General features: G+C 39.2%; 1 protein-coding gene across 2 annotated transcripts in view; it reads left to right on the top strand.

The window, feature by feature from the left end:
* METTL15 (methyltransferase like 15) overlaps window positions 1-12471 on the top strand; it is a 72064-nt gene that overhangs the window by 3243 nt on the left and 56350 nt on the right. The gene's annotated exons all lie outside the window — the stretch shown is intronic.

The raw sequence follows: 12471 nt of genomic DNA, 5'->3' as shown, positions 1-12471 counted from the left end.
ATATGTATACATGCTACTCAGAATCTACTATGATTACAGTGGTTGATATTGGATGTAAAATGGATATTTGTGTTACCATCACTGCAACCTAATGGGACTACAAAGAATTTTTCAAGCTTTTTTTACTATTTTTATCATTATTTCATTGTTTTCCTTATGATCATGTTTCTTCCTTTAGTGAGTTGGCTTTTGTTTTATCTGATTCACTTATCTTTGGACTGATAATTGTTTGTATTTTTATGGTGGATTTGGAAAGTTGTATACTGTAATAAACTTTTATATTTGCATTATTTTAATTAAGTAATCACTTCAGTAATTCATTGAATTTATTGAAGTGGTATTTCAGTCCGTGTCTTCAAGCTTCTCAGCAGATTAAAAAGTTAGTGTCCACGCAAAGCAAATGCAAATATATGTTTAGGTAATGTTTCTTGTCTGAAAAGAAATGGGAAATAATCTTTTAATTCCAGAATAAACAACCATCTTTTTTAAGTTAAAATTTCCTTTATGAGAAAATTAATTCAGTCTTGCTTCAAATGTTGAATAGCATTTTTGTACCTTAATTTACAGTTCTACATGGTTAAAGGTAAGTACAAAAAATGTAAATTTGAGCATAAAACTATAAATTTGTTTGAAAAATTAAAGTGCCCATTGCATGTGTTTGTCAGGAAGATGGTATTGGAAACATGTCAAGAACATGGTTTGACAGAAGTAAACTACATCAGATGTTCCAACCATAAATAAAAAGCTGAAGAAGTATGAACAGTATGGTGATGTACCAGTATGATATACTGTAGCAAGGAAGCAAATGAAAGTAGGAAAATAATTCGATGAAGTAGAGATTAAATGGTATCATCAGCAAAATTCATGTAGCATTAACATACACAGGATGAAATAGCAAATAATATTGTAGAAAGCCACAAACGCATACATTTCAAAGCCACTGATACCTGCAGCAGTTTTGTAAATGCTGTAGAATTTTTAATAAATCAACCTTTGGTGAAGCTTTGTGTGCATTGATAGAGGAGATAGAGCCTTTCAGGAATAGTTTATGTAAATTCTTGACGATGTTCAGGCATTTGAACCTGAAAATTCAACAGCAGGATAAAAATCAAGAAGAGAATGGCAGGAATTTTAGCTCCTATATAATTCTTAAAATAATTTCAGAATAACTTTTGAATAATTGTTAATGGGTTTGACAATAGATTTATTGTTTGTTTTTCAAAAAATAATCTGAAAGTTTATTGGATTGCTTGAATGATGAAAGAGCATTTGCCTATGAAATATTTTGAATTGTATCCAATTCTTCTTGATTTTATGTGTAGTAAAACTGTATTAGCAAACATGAATTTCCAATTAGCTCTTATGTATTTTTCTATTACATTAGAATATTTTCCACTTTCCATTTCCCTTTGTGTAGTATTCTTTGAAGTGTGTTATAAGAATGAGTCTCATTGATTGTTTTTATTTTCAGTGAAGTTCCAGTTGCAGTAAATTTGCAGAAATTTAGTTTCTGAAAACAGTACAAATATGCCATGTTATCTAAGGATTCTTTGTTTTACCATTTTAAGGTTTCTTAGTTCATTAAAGTGTTCTGTACTAACATATCTATAAACTTTGTCAATATAAGGTGCTGTAATTGTGTAAATGTTTTGTATCTATATCATACCTATAATTACATCTCTCCTTTATATGAAGTCATGGGGATGGAGGGAGATGTCTTCTTTCTTGATGGAAGAAGATGTCTTCTTTCTTGATGGGAGAAATAAGTAAATGCAGGAAATGATGATGTGTAGACATGTTGGTGCTGAAAAAGGACTAGCAACATAGATCTTAACACATAGAGCCTATACAGGGAGATACTTGTATTGGAATCATATAACCTTTATTTCAGTTTCAATATTGATTTTAACTGAATATTTAATTTATCTGGTACCAAACTAAAAATTGATTTTAATATTTTTGTGAACATTAGAAATTCCAGACTAAATCAACTGACAAAATATCCAGTTTGTGGAAGACTAGAGGAAAAGTGGGAGGAAAGTAAAAAAACAACAACAACGTTGAATCTCTATGTTGTTTCCTTCTGCAGCACTGAATGTAAAGAGTCAGTGTACAAAATCTTTGAACAACTACATCTCTATTCTAAAATGTGATTTGTAGTAATTTCTGTAGCTTAATTTCAGCAGACATTCTTCATGGCATCTTCCTTACTCCCCAGTTTCTTTTGCTTATGTTGTACATTTTTACTTAAGGAAGATGTGCACCTTATATCAAGAGGAGTATTGTAAAGCATCTAATCTAAGGACCAGGTCTCTTTTTTAGTGATACTAAGTTAATTTGCTGGTATTACATTGTATCACATAACAAATTATAGTATTTCAAGAGCTTGTTTATAATCCTATATTTTAATATGCAATGCTTATGGGTGACTCAGCTTGTAAATGACTTTGTGTACACTTTATTTTTGTGGTAAAGCATTAGTCTTTGTAATTTTTGGGGGCAAAAGTAGTCACAAGAAAATAATCTAACACATTTCAATGAAACACTGGTCCCAGAAGTAGTGATAGATATAAATAGTTATATACACTTCCTGGTATTGACCAACTTTATAAATATTTGAATATTGGTTTATATAGTGTGATTCAGATTTTCAATTTCCTGCTACACCAAGTAGAACAAAATCAGTTAAATGAAAGTAACTGAGATATATGCTACTTTAGTTTAGTTGTTTATGTTAAACAATAGTAGAATTAATTCAAGAGTAGGAAAATATAACCAGTTGAACATTTTGCACTATGTTGAAAGCTAATCCTGAACTGAAAGGACATACTAATTATACATACAGTCATATAACATACAAAGTTATTTGTGATCATAGCATAAATATGATTTAGCATGTTTCTTAAACTTAGTAGCCTGCAGTGGGAAATCAAATAAAGACAATTGAACTTTTCAAATTATGGAAAGGACTTAAGCCACAAAAAAACAGATAGGATTGGATCGTGAATTGTGTGGAGCACAATTTGAGAATTGAATAATTGCAGATTTAAAAAGATGAAATATTTTTTCTAGATTACTCTTTACACTTTTATCTGCATTGCTGAAAATCTTGGTAGTTTGACATTTTTGTGGAACAATGAGTAAATGAACATTTGACAAATATTAAAAAAGGAATCAATTAAAAAGAATTATTTGTCATCTCAGTCTTCCCCTTATCACAAAAAGAATGTTTAAATTTATGGAAGACCAAGCCTGGAGACAACTTGATCAATTTTTGTATTCTACTTGTCTTCTGTTCCTTTGAAACTTGGTAATTTAATGCTGTAAAGTTGTCAATATTTTTTTCTTAGTTGACTTGACATTATTAGGAAGAAATCTAGCTTGAGTTCAGTCCATCTTAGATTCCGATCCATGACATTTTCTCAACAACAGTGTGAAAGTTGTGTTCCCTTGCCAAACAGTGTAGTGGCTGAGATATTAAACTAAGACCAAGAGATCTCAATTCAGATCCACTATCAGCTAAACTCAGTGATGATCTTGAATCAATCCCTGTCTTTTAGTTCAATCTACTCTTTAGACTTATTGTTGTGGGACAAATTGAACATGGTAGTAGTACATATAGCCTTGGGCTTCCAGAAAAAAATGGGACATAATGTGTCCTTTTGGTGAGTGTGTCTATTGTGTGGAACACTCCCCCACCCCACCCCAGTGGGGCAGGCCCTTATCTTTTAGCCTCATCTTTTATCTCCAGGATAGAATGAAGGGAACCTATGGATGGTTGTTGTGGCAACCTAGGAGAAGCCTAAATTGCTGGACATTTTAGTTTTAATTTTGAGTTTATAATTTTATTGTTTGTAGTTTTATAAACTATGAAATTTAAATTGATCAATAAAGGCCAAACTGGTAACTAGGAATATAAGAAAGACATAGAAAAGAAAGCTGTAAATGATTTATCACTTACAAATAAAAGCATATATAACCAATGATATTGCATATAACTAACTTTTACTAATATTTTACAAGCCTGAAGCTGCTTATAAACATCTAGTCCACCTAAAATATTTGTTGAAACAATAGCAATACACTTTCACAATTTTTTTTAAAACAGACCCAGAAATCTATTCTCTTTTTCCATTATTTCTGTAGCAATATTACAGGATCCTACAACATCACTCTCAGCATTGGAGGTTGATGAATTAAATATTCAGTATTAAATACTGTAATTCTATACTATACTATAATTCGTCATCAGTGCTTTGAGCTTTTGTAGTCCTCACTTCATTCAGCAATTATTTGAAATATAGTGGTGTGAACAAATACTACAAACATTAATTTTTTAATCCTGATTTCAGGAGAAGTCCATACAGACTGCTGGAACATTGCAAAAATAATAATAATCATCTTATTTTAATCTTGATCTACTTACAATATTCAATCAGATATTGTCATGGAATTTGATTTCGATTTTATTTATCCATCATACAGACTTCTTCAACACATAACAAGCCACTTTTGTAGATCCAATAAGAAAATAATTTTCCAAGTCACTCTCTTTGTTTATCATTTGTATTTTCCTTTTAATTTTTAAAACTTCATTGAGTTTCTTTTGTATATCCAGTGAAGTATCGTTTCCGAAATTACAGCCTGTCATTTGTAATTCCATTGTTTATTCTTTCTCTGTATTGTCAAATAAAATTTGTTCCACATCTGCCATTCCTTGATAATTATATTTTAGACATTAAACATCAATACATATGTTATTGATATTTTAATAACTAATTTCTAATTCCATGCTTTAAAAATCTTCTGTAATGTCTTATACAGTCTTATAACACTTTGTGTCATTTTGTAAGTCCTGACATCAAGGTCAAGTTTGCATATATTTTTTGCTTAGTATCTTTAGTCCTGGTTCTAAATAATAAAGTAATTGTTCCTTGTTATGACTGATTATAGCCACGTTTCCCACAAGAAGTTATTTATTTTTATAGTTAATTCCAAAATCTTATAGTAAAGATCAATATACCATTGTGGACCTTTGATATCTTTATAACATTCTTAGATCAGACATTTTTAAAAAAGCTTTTTGATGTTTATATAATTAATTTTTCTATTGCTCAGAGTTGAAAATAAACTCACATGATAAAGACTTTTCAAACCTGTTGGTCAAAAGTCTCTAATAGTTTTAACATAGTTAATAAAGCCAAGTGAAGTTTGCAAACCTATTGTTTTATAAAAGTCTCTGCCATGATTGCAAACAAGATGAGTGATCCTATAGTCTCCCAGTTCCCAAAATCCATGGAAAACAACTGTTTTTCACTCTTGCAAGGAATAGCTGTTCTTATATGAAGAGGTTCCAAGAAACTGGCCTACCCATTAGTTCCTTAATCTTTCATGTGGTCATTAGCCCAGTTTACATAGAACTCTCTGTCTCTCTCTGTGTAGGTGTATGTATGTGTGTGTGTGTGTGCGTACATATATATGCATACACACACAGACATTTTTCAAAATTCTTCATGTTTTCTAGTCTCATATAAAGATGCAGAAAGGTTTTTGTTTTTTTTACAGATTTTTTCTATCAAGAACGTGATAGTGCTCAGCATACTATGTAGACCTGAATTTAATAGATTCAGAAAAGGATTTTGGGTGGGATGAACCAAGAAATCTCATTCCTGGATTAAATTTCCAGATATAATCTATTATTTCATTTCAGTGTCTCAGTTAAGCAGAAATGTGAGGCATCAGTAATGCAAAGCTAAGGGCTGTTTTTTATTGGCTGTTTTAAGGCGGTAGTATGGAGATGGGAGGGGTCATGATGGTAAGAGAATTAAAGGAGCATTTGTCTTTTCCCATCCCTTTTAATGATTTAATTGACTAAAATGGGATTATATGTCAATAATTCTTTTGCTGCAAATTAACCCATCCTGTAAATAGCCTGTGGTGAACTCTCCAAGGTCCTGATAGTGCCTAGTTCTATTGGGTCCAGATGTATTTTTCTTCTATTCTTGAATAACCAATTCATACATGGGATACTCAGCATGAACTGACTATTTTATGATGGGATTGAATAGAAGTAGGCAAATTTAAGCAAAATATGTCCAGCAAAGACTATTGATTATTATGATTATATTTAATTTACAGACTCAGTATTATGATGATATTTGAATACTAGGTTTTGGGAGAAAGATCAGTATGAGCATTTTGCTTTTATGTTGTCTCCCCCCACCATGGCTGTGGTGGAAGATACATGTTCTATATACTTCCACATTTTGTTCTTTGTTTTGCACGCATTACGAAGATGCTTACATTTGTTTGTATCTGTAAAATTTTGAAAAGCTTCAAATCCTTCCTTCTCTGGAATGTATGGGATTAACATTTTCAGTCTATTTTCCTATTTTACTTATCAATGCCCATCACACTAAATTAACTCTAATTCTTTAAACATAATAATTGACCCTATATTTTGTATTTTTTTAAAAAGAGATAATGCACAATAAAACATCAACACGGTATTGTCTAGAATGGATGAGGCCATATTCTTTCATCCCTGAAGCCATAAAAAAATTCAGTAATCATGTTGAGGGAAAACCAAAGAGGAATGTTGGTCAAACAAAAAGTTGAGACCATGAGGCAATGCTACAAAACCAACCATGGCTAAAAGGATTGTGGTTCTTATAGCACTGGAGAATGTTAGGAAACAAGTTGGAAGTAATGAATGAAAAAGGAAAAGTATGGCAGCATTTTTCTTATTTAACAAGGTTTGGATCTGAAAACAATAACACCATTAATATAACAGAACAATTAAAACAAAATATCTAAAGAAATACTTCCATGGGATTGTCAATCAGTAATCTGAACTGACAACTGTATTTTAATTAAATTTGAGAATGTTACCAATTAGTCTATAGCACTACAGGCTTCAAACTGCCTATGACTCAGTTGCTGACTCATCCTGCAAAACTTTTCTTACCAAAGAAATATCCAGGCACCCACAAGGATAAAAGATCAAAAGAAAAGCAGGTTCACTGACCTGCTTTCCCAGATCTTTCCACCAAATTTCAATTATCAGAAATGTGCAATGACTTTCTCTCCCCCACTTAATTCATACTTTTTTTTGTCAGAATAATTGCAGAAACATGACTTTGTTGTTACTAAAAAGTAAATATTTCACTTTGACAATAATTTTTATAAAGAATTTTGCTTATAGCTGATACCTGAACTTGTTCAAAATGAAACTTAGTAGCTCATTAATGCATTGTATGTACTTTGGAAATACTCTCAGTTACCTAAACCTAGCTTTTATATTTTATTTTTGTTACCTCTTTATTATATACCACTCAGAGTATCATGATTGGGACAAACATTGTAAACAAATGAATAAAAATGACACAGAGGATGTCTGTGTCCTTAAAAACATTGTTGTGAGGGATAATGAAAAAAACATGGATGACATGAGATTCGCAAGATGTTGAAAGCAAGGAATGTAACTTTTAAATCCAGTGATATGCTGGCACTTAAGACAGCTAGATCCAATTTGAAAAGTGCCATAAAAAGAGCAAAACAAGCCCATTGAACTTATTTCAAGACCCAACAAACACTAGGTGTACGTGGCAAGGCATCCAGGCTATTATAGACTCTCGTGGCTCTGTTGTGTTGTAAGGGCAACATGGAGTTTTTAAATGAGCTGAACACATTTTTTGGAAGATTCAAAGCATTAAATAACACACCTGCAAGGAAAGCTGTGTCCCATCCTGAGGAGCAAGTGCTTAAGTTTGATGTTACCTCTGTCCGGAGGACATTGTGGAAAGTTAACATTCAGAAAGCAGCAGGTCCAGATAATATCCCTGGGCATGTTCTTAGGACGTGCAGATGAGTTGGCTTGTGTTCCAAATGGGCATTTTCAATCTTTCATTGCAGCAGGCAGTGGTCCCATCATGTTTTAAGATGGGCATTATTTTGTCAGTGCCAAAAAGTCTACGATTATGGGTCTTAATAATTACTGTCCGGTTGCACTTACATCCATCATTATGAAATGTTTTGAGAGGCTGATAAAGGACATTATTGTATCCAGCCTCCCTCCAGCATTTGATTCTCCAAAGTTGGTGGAGACAGCGGTCATGCATGGGTTAACTCAGTCAGTAACCAATAGAGCTGAGTGTACTAAAGTGATGTCATCACTTCTGAGGAGCATGCTTCCGCTTTTTTTTAGACTCAGTTTGATTGGAACTGGCTGTGCTAATCACTTTCTCCTCAACTAATACTTAATAATTGATTACTTTAATTGGATTTCACTCAAACAAAGAAAGAAAATTACTTTTCTAAATTGGTCTCTGGATTGGGTTCCTGTTAGTACTCTCAATAGCCCCTGGGGGCTGGAGAGTGTTTGCCGCATCTCGTCAGAGGCGTGCCTTTGAATTGCCTCAGGGCTTCTGAGGTTTCCTATTTCAGCAGCGCTAGCTGAAATAGCCATGGGAGACTAATAGCGGGGGATTTCCCGGCCTCTGCCTTGCTGCCTGCGCCGCTGACTGTCGCCTCCTCCAGGAGCCTCCGAACGCTGCAGGGAGTTTTAAAAATAGCCGCGAAGAGCCGCACACCGCTGGGGAATGCCGCTGCAGCTGCCGCACCTCGCCGCCATCCTTTCAATGCTCTAGCTACCGCTGCACATCTGCGGCTTCGCCCTTGGCTCCACAGCCTTGCCGCAGGGCCTATACTGCCCATGCTCACCGTGCGGCCTTGGATACTCGTGGCAGCGGCACCTAGGCTCTGTAGTCTCAACGGCTATTTGGTTTGGGCACGAAAGTCATCTGGTGGCCATTTTGAGCATTCAAGAAACCGTGAGTACTGGCTATGGCCTCCTCTCCTCCAAAACCTCAACTGCCTCCAACTTCCTTGGCTCCTGCCCCTACCACCGAACCCCCTGCTTTTCAGGGCCACAGGCGCAGGCCTGCTCCGGTTGATAACATTGAGTCCCCTCCCAGGGATCCAAGGCCTAATCAGGGGGCATAGAGAATCCATCCCCTTGGGAGGATGACGGGGGCCCTCAGGCCCCGGCTAAGAAGGCCAGGTCCAAGGCCAAAAACACTGAGCCTTGCATATTCCAGGCCCAGAGGCCTATTCAGTCCAGCCCTCCCCCCTCCTGACTTATCTTTGGATTTGGAGGATGACCTCTCCCCTGTTGCATCAATCCTGCAGCCTGAGAATGCCAGGGGCACAGATGTTTTGGCCAGCAGTGGGGATGATTCGGATTGTGGCAGGAGCGTTACTCCTGATGAGCATCCCTCCTATCAGGAAGATATTTCTCCCACTTTCTGCAGATGCCGTTCTTACCGGGCATGGCTGATATGATCTCTGAGGCCATAGAACGTGGTATTGCAGCCGGCCGTAAACACAGGTCTTCTAATCGTTCTGCTTCTCGCAGGGCCGCTTCTTCCTCTAGTTCCAGGTGCAAGGATGGTGATCTCTCGGCTTCTTCGTTGCACGAGCTACCCGGCACTTCCAATCAACCATCGGTCTTCGGGGAAGAGGAACACCCTGCAAGAGACTCAGATCTTTCGGAGGATGAGCGTCTTTCTCCCGATCCACCTCCTTTTGTTGGATTATTTAAACCTGCTATTTTTCGCTCTCTCCTTTTTAAGGCCAAGAAGATCGCAGGCATTCCTTTTCCTAAGATGACTCAGAATTTGGAAGCAGACAAGACTGACACCACTGATCCGCTCTTCATCCAGCCTACAGTGGAAAAAGAAGTGATCCCATCACCACCGTTCTTCATAGATGTTGTCCAAAATCAATGGGCTTCTCCAAGTACCAGAACCCTCCCCAATACCTCGGACAAGCACCTGTATAATGTCGCTCCTGACCTCGCCAAGGCTTTGGAGCTACCTTCTATTGATTTACCTATAATTGCCCTTTCTACTCCCAATGCAGCCTCAGCAGCTCCGGAGGAAGCTCTGTGACCTGAAGACAAGAGAATAGAACAGACTCTGGTCAAGGGTCACCAGGCCTCAGCTTAGGCCGTTAGAGTGGGCACCTCCACTTCCTTCTTTAGTCGCTCCGCTATTTTGTGGCTGAGACAACTTGAAGCTCGCCATCCAGCCAGGGATTCTAGGGCTCGCAGGGACATTAACAAAATTAAGGCGGCCCTAGAATACACAGCAGATGCCTCCTTGGATGCAGCCCGTTTTGCATCCAAAGCCATTGCATCTTCCATCTCCACCCACCGGCTTCTCTGGCAAAAACAATGGTAGACAGAATCACGGGCCAAGTGGACACTTTCCTCCTCTCCCTACTCTTCATCCCTTCTCTTTGGTCCTCCATTAGAGCCCCTTCTGGTAGAGTTCAAGGATAAGAGGAAGGTTCTACAACCAGCCACTAAAAAGCAGGAAGGTCGAAACCAATCCTTTTACCATAGGCAGCCCTTTCGTGGCCAGGATGGGAGTGCTTCCAACTCCCGTCCCCAATGACAGGCCCCACCCAGACAGGCCCCCTCCTTTTCCAATAGATCAGGCAGGAACAACCAGAGATTCCAGCCCAGAAAGCCTTTCAGGGACAATTCCAATAGTTCCTTTAAGAGGCAGAAGTGACTGCCTGGAGAATCTCCCAATGGGGGGGGGGGGGAAGGTCTGGCAGCCTTCACGGATTGTTGGGACGACATCACCAATGACCCGTGGGTCAGGTCCATGATCAGATTTGGCCTTCTGGATTTGCGCTCCAGCCCTCTGAACCACTTTGTCACGTGTCCGATCTCCAGGGACCCTCAAAAGAGGCTCCTAGTAGAGCAGACAGTTCACCATTTACTCCAAATTCGAGCCATTCAACCTGTGCCTCCAGGCCAGGAAGGACGAGGGTTTTATTCTCATCTTTTTATCATGACAAAATCTTTGGGAGGCTGGAAGGCAATCCTTGATCTAAAATTTTTAAATCAATTCATCAGATACAGGAGATTCAAGATGCACTCTCGCCTATCAATTCTGGAGAGTGTTCGCAGACACGATCTCCTCTGATCAGTGGACCTTACAGAGGCTTACCTCCACGTGCCAATTTACAGATGGCACAGGTGGTTTCTCCGCTTTGCACATGCGGGCCTCCACTTCCAATATCGGGCCCTTCCTTTCGGGCTGTCTTCAGCCCTGAGGGTTTTCACGAAGCTTCTGTTGGTCGTAGCAGCCCATCTGCAGGCCAGGCCCATCCAGATCTTCTGCTACCTTGACGACATCCTGTTGTTGTCCAGGTCAAGCATCCAGGCCCTCAGGGACCTCCAGGACACCCTTCTGATGTTAGGGGAAGTGGGGTTCTCCATCAATTGGGAAAAGAGTCACTTCGTCCCCACTTCTCACCTGGTGCACCTGGGAGCCCTCATAGATTCCTCTTCTTGTCTCAGGACCGCCAGATTAGTCTCAGGGAGTTAGCCAAGGAGGTATGGGGGAGACAGTGGGTCCCTCTTCTTCAGCTATCTCAACTGCTGGGGAAGATGGTCTCCTACTTCTCCATCATCCCTTGGGCACGGCTTCACAGCCGCTGCCTCCAGTGGTTTTTTCTGCCATTCCAGAAGACCAACAGCAGCTGTTCTCTAGTGAAGGTCAGCTTGACCCCAGAGTCCGGCTATCCCTGGACTGGTGGATCTCCCCGGCCATAGCTCAGGGCTCTCTTTTCAGGGAACCTCTGCATCTCGTAGTAACAACGGACGCAAGTCTGACGGGTTGGGGAGCTCACCTGGAGAATCGGGTAGCTCAGGGGCTTTGGTCTGACTCCGACCTATCCCACAGTATGAATTGGCTAGAGCTGAGGGCCATCCATGTGGCCCTCCTTCATTTCCAGTCCTCTCTTCAAAACACACATGTGCTGATCCGGACAGACAACACTACGGCCAAGCACATGTCAGCCGCCAGGGGGGGATGACAGCAGTGTCTCTCATGGAGTCTGCCTTTTGCCTAGGAACTTGGGCAGAAGCCAGCCTTTTCTTCCTACACTCTGAACACATCTCGGGGTCAGACAACACCAGAGCAGACTGGTTGACCCGCACAATGATCAACCCTGCAGAGTGGAGTCTGAATCGCCGCATATTTCATCAGCTGTTGTCCAGGTACGGGACTCCAATCCTGGATCTTTTCGCAACATCATCCAACAACCAGCTGCCCAGGTACCTGTCTCGATACATGACACCAGGCGCAGAAGGGATGGATGCTCTAAGGTGCAGGTGGCCTCGTAGTCTCCTGTACGCCTTCCCTCCCTTCCCCCTGATACAGAGGGTGATTCGGAAAGTGATAGAGGATAGAGGATTTCAGAGCTAGCGGCCCTTTCCATCCGGTCTGACCTGTACGTGTTCCACCCAGACCGTGTGGTCCTTTGCATCAACCCCACCTTTTCCCCAAAGGTGAATTCAGCATCCCATCGCTGTCTGGATCTCACTCTTCCCAATTTCTGTCCCGTTCCATCTCATAGTCTGGAGCGCAAATGGCACAAGCTAGACATCAGGCG

Source organism: Thamnophis elegans, chromosome 1 (genome assembly GCF_009769535.1).
Source record: "Thamnophis elegans isolate rThaEle1 chromosome 1, rThaEle1.pri, whole genome shotgun sequence".
NCBI classification, from domain to species: domain Eukaryota; kingdom Metazoa; phylum Chordata; class Lepidosauria; order Squamata; family Colubridae; genus Thamnophis; species Thamnophis elegans.
Note: the sequence above shows the minus strand (reverse complement) of the source record. Positions and strands in the feature narration are given on the sequence as shown.